General features: G+C 57.9%; 1 protein-coding gene across 3 annotated transcripts in view; it reads right to left on the minus strand.

Moving 5' to 3' along the window:
• NFYC (nuclear transcription factor Y subunit gamma) overlaps positions 1-4,874 on the minus strand; it is a 31,374-nt gene extending 26,500 nt beyond the window's left edge. The window contains exon 1 of one of the 3 annotated variants that reach the window (XM_042015562.1): positions 4,763-4,874. The gene's annotated coding sequence lies outside the window, so the exon portion shown is untranslated. The remainder of the gene's footprint in view (positions 1-4,762) is intronic. The other 2 variants (XM_042015561.1, XM_042015558.1) reach the window with 2 other exon arrangements.
• Positions 4,875-4,888: the final 14 nt, after the last annotated feature.

A 4,888-nucleotide genomic window follows, 5' to 3' on the forward strand; every position in this document is an offset into this window, starting at 1 on the left:
CATTGGCTGCGCGCCCCGCGGCCGCGCTCTCCCATTGGCTGCGCGCCCCGCGGCCGCGCTCTCCCATTGGTCGGCGTCGCGGCGCAGCCTCGCCGGCCGCTTCCTGCTTTAAAGTTACCTTGAGCGGCGGCCGCAGGGGTCAGGCAAGCCCCGCCCACCAGCCCCGCCCCGATTGGCCGCCTCGCCTCCTATTCAAACGCCTGAGGAGGCTGGCGGGAGCGGCCGCTGATTGGCCCGCGCGCCTGTCAATCACGGCGGTTCCCGCCACACCTTCCCGGCGGGGCGCGGGGCCGCACGTGCGCGCGGCGCGGCGGGAGCGCGCGCGGCGGGATCCCGGAATTCCAGAATTTTTGGGACCTTTGGAGATCACCCAGTCCAAGCCCACTGCCAAGGCAGGGTCACCTGCAGCAGGTGACACAGGGACACCTGTGTCCAGCCTCCGGAGAGGCAGCGTTCCAGGGCTCCGCCACCCTCGTGGAATGAAGTTCTTCCTCAGGGTGAGGTGGAACTCGTTGTATTTTAATTTATGGCCACTGCTCCTCGTCCCGTCCCTGAGCAGAGCCTGGCACCATCCTCTGACACCCCTTGGGGACATTTTATGGATTCACGGGATCCCCTCTCAGCCTTGCCTTCTCCAGGCCCAGCTCCCGCTGTCTCTCCTCATGAGGGAGATGCTCCAGACCCCAAACCACCTCTGTAGTCTCTGCCCGACCCTCTCCAGCAGCTCCTTGCCTTGTCCTGAGTATCCCAGAACTGGACACCCTGCTAGCCACAGTCCTAGTGGGAACAGGCACATTCCCTGTGGGCCAGTATCCCTGAGATCCACCAGGACCAGCGACCTGGATCCCACAGCCCTCCCACGTGTCCGCACAGACCGACAAACAACCCATAGGATGAAGAAAAAGAAAACAGACAGGCGGCTTTTCCAACTGCCTGGCACAGCCCCCGAGCCCTGGGCAGGATGGATCCCACCAAAATTCCCGGCAGGAAGCGCAGGTGGAGGGTCCACCTCCATCACCAATCACTGCCCATCAGTTTTAACCCCCCAGCCTCACTTTGCCCCCTCCAGCACCACTTTGGGAGCCCTTGGATAGGATGGGAACTTTGGGAATGCTGTGGTTAAAGAACGGGAATGGCCACAATAAAAAAGTTGTCGAAACCAGGTGGTATTTTAACCTCTGAACACACAAATCCCACACCCCACAATCCATCCCCTGATGGATTTCGAGCTGCGATTCCAAGATAAAATTTCCTGCTTGGAAATAACGTGCTGACAGGATTATCCAGCAGGAAAAAATATTAGGAAGCATAGCCAAGGCTTGACTAGCCCGGCAGATTAAATCAGTTTGAATCAGATAAGGAGGAGAAATTAATTTAAAAACAGATCTTCCTGGTGATTTGGGGAATAGAATTGGTTAAAACATGGCCTTAAAAATAAATAAATACACTGTGTTCTCTTCCTGTGGCATTCCTGAGATAAAAACCAGAGCCTGGAAGCTGCGGAATTCTGACTATTGGAGGCATGTGAGGTACTTTGGGTGGTATGAAAACCAAAGCCAGCACCTTTCCTTCGGAGCAGAGGAATGCCTTGCTGGAATTCTACGATTCCGGAATTCCAAGGGGTTCTGACTGACCAAACGCGTTCCCTTGTGCCTTGTCACATCCCAAGGGAGCTAGAGCTGCTCTCCTGTGCTTGGGAATGATGGGAAGAGCCACAGGAATGACCTACAGGAACAGCTGATGCTCACAGGGTGTTTAATAATTCCTCATGACAATAAAAACTGGTTCATTTTGGGAAGCCCTGCAGTAAAGGGTTGATTTGTGGAAAAAACCCCACTAAATTAATTTGGGAAGCCCTAAAGGGTTTATTTCGATCATTGCAGCTGTTCTTGCTCTGAAATCACAGAGGGTTTAGATGGGATGTTGGGAAGGAGTTCTTTCCTGGGAGGGTGGGGAGGGGATGGAATGGAATTCCCAGAGAAGCTGTGGCTGTCCCTGGATCCCTGGAAGTGCCCAAGCCCAGGTTGGAGGGGCTTGGAGCAACCTGGGATAGTGGGAGCTGTCCCTGCCTGTGGAATTGGGTGGGACTGGATGGGCTTTAAGGTCCCTCCCAACCCAAACCATTCCATGAAGTACAAAGTTACTGGGAAAACACCGGGAGAAGGGAACATTCTGAACCCTGCAACTGTCACCTGAGGCACTTCTAGGAATCCCTCTCTGCCCGTGATTCCCGTGTGGCAGGAGAATGGGCTTGGACAAACAGGATTTATCTTGATTGAGCACAAAATAACGAGGGACAGACTGGCCAGGCAGGAAAAATGACCGGCTCAAGGTCACTGGCCAAGCGCAGCCACCGGAGAACCGGCGGGATCACACCTCTTCCTGCTTGGAATGAGCTGCTCAGTGCTGCCAGGGCTCCTGCTGGATCACAGGATCATGGAATATCCTGAGCTGGAAGGATGCACAGGGATCCTGTGATCATCCCAGCTCCTGGCCCTGCACAGACACCCCACCAATCCCACCCTGGGCATCCCTCAGAGGAAAAGGACCTCAGGGTCCTTTTCCTGATATCCAAGCTGGCCTTGGACACTTCAAGGAATCCAGGGGCAGCTCTCTGGGAAAGCTCTTCCCTCATTCCTTGCTGTGTGGGGTTGGTTTTTTGGGAAGGGGTGTCTCCCTCAGAGCTGTGTCCGGGAGCCTCCTCATTGGGATTCTCCTGCAGGAGCATCTCCCAGCCTGGATTTGGGATGGCTCAGCTCATCCCAGCACACCTGGAATATCCTGAGCTGGAAGGATCCACAAGGATCATCCAGTCCAGCCCCACCCTGGGCATCCCTGGCAGCTCTGTCCAAACATTCCTGGAACTCTGGCAGCCTTGGGAATGTTCCCATTCCCTGGGGAGCCTGGGCAGTGCCCCAGCAGCCTCTGGAGGAAGAACCTTTCCCTAAATCCAACCTGAATCCCCCCTGGCCCAGCTCCAGCCTTTCCCTGGGGTCCTGTTCCTGGTTATGCCAGAGCCAGGTGTGCCATTGTTGTCACCACAATGCCCAACAGCACCTGGGCCCAGGTGAGCTGAGGCTGTCACAGAGCACGAGGACAAAGAGAGCCAGCAGGAACAGCCCAGTCCAAAACCAGAACCTCACTTAAGGAAAAACCTAAGGAAAGGCACAGGATGTTGCCCAGGAAGTTTGATGGCCCAGGAGGTCTGGTTTGTAGGGCTGGAGGAAAAGGTAACGAGCTCATGGGCTTTGAATTGTCCATGCTCAGACAGCAATGGTGACAAGGATGGTTTCTTCCCAAATACATGGAAAATATTCCACTCACCAACACAAATGGCTTAGAATGACTCTGAAGAGTCCCATTCCAGAAGCAGCCAGTGCTACTGTTCCTTCTTCTGCGAGCAACCTGGAATCTGTCAGAACTCCAGGTTCTGGAGGTGGCCCTGGGCCACAGCTCAGCCACCCCAAAGCTGTCCTGTCACCCCTCAAACACCTGCACAAGGAACCCACCTGAAGGAAATCCCACCCAGCCCTAAAGAATTCCCGGTTATCCAGGCCACACCCACACTGCTGGCAGTGCATTGTGATTTATCAGGTACCTGGGGGCATTGCTTTAATTCCCTCAGATCAGGAGAAAGCAGGATTTAGGGAGACCAAAGGTGTTCTCACAGCTCTTGCTGCTTTTTGAGCACAGATTAAACAACCCCTAAAATAATACCAGAAACCCACGGCTGCCCTGCCGTAGTCCTGCCCCTCTTCCTGCCAAATGTGCGAGCCTGAAGCTTCTCAAGGCTTGGATGGCAAAAATCCCACAGACTGGTAAAACTGAATCATAGAATCATGGAATGACACAACGGTAAGGGTTGGAAGGGATCTTAAAGTATCATCCAGCGCCACCCCCTGCCATGAGCAGGGACACCTTCCACTATCCCAGGCTGCTCCAAGCCCTGTCCAACCTGGCCTTGGGCACTTCCAGGGATGGGGCAGCCACAGCTTCTCTGGGCAATCCCTTCCAGCCCCTCCCCACCCTCATAGGGAAGAATTTCTTCCGAAAATCAAATCTAAACCTAAACACGCGAGCTCCTCTCTACCCCGTCCCACTCCTTTCTCAGACAAGTCAGGATCACAACCTGCCTTGGAATCACAGAACCAGGAATGCTTTAGGTGAAAGACACTTTAAAGCTCATCCCAGTCCACCCCTGCCATGAGCAGGGACACTTTCCACTAAACCACATTGCTCAAGGCCTTATCCAGCCTGGCCTTGAACACTTCCAGGGATGAAACACTACAGTACATCCCGTGTGGCGGCACGGCAGATCCCACCCGCCGCCAGCCCGGGAAAGCACCGGGAGGCCTCACCGCGCCGGCAGTGAGGCAGCGCGTTCCCTGGGCGCTGCCAGCCCCGAATCCCGGGTTTCAGGCCGGGGGTCTCAGGCCGGGGGTCCCAGCCCGGGGGTCTCGGGCTCCGCCAGCCCCGGGCCCGCCCCGACTCCGCCGCCGCCCCCCCCACCCCGCGCCCGCGCGGGACAACGGTCCGCTCGCTGTCCTCTCCCCGGTCCGCGCCTCGCCAGCCAATCAGCGCCCGCCTCTCCGCGCCCGCCTCCCCCGCGCGGGCCAATCAGCGCGCGCGCCGCGGCCCGGCCAATCGCAGTGCAGCCGTTGGTGCGGGGGGGCCGCACCGACCCCTCGGGCCGCCCCCGCCCCGCGCCCCCTCACGGGCCGCCGCCGCCGCCTCCCCCCCGCCGCGCTCCCCACGCACTCACCGGGGCGGCCGGCACCGCGACCTCCGCCTGCTCCGCCCGGTGCCCGCGCTGCCTCCGGCGCGGCCGGCGGGAGGCGGGGGGGAAGGGGGGCGGCCGGAGCGGAGTGAGCGCCGAGCGGCCGAGAAA

This window comes from Corvus kubaryi, unplaced genomic scaffold, assembly GCF_017639235.1.
Source record: "Corvus kubaryi isolate FWS band 111438036 unplaced genomic scaffold, C.kubaryi_AGA036_p1.0 split3-37304, whole genome shotgun sequence".
NCBI classification, from domain to species: Eukaryota; Metazoa; Chordata; class Aves; order Passeriformes; family Corvidae; genus Corvus; species Corvus kubaryi.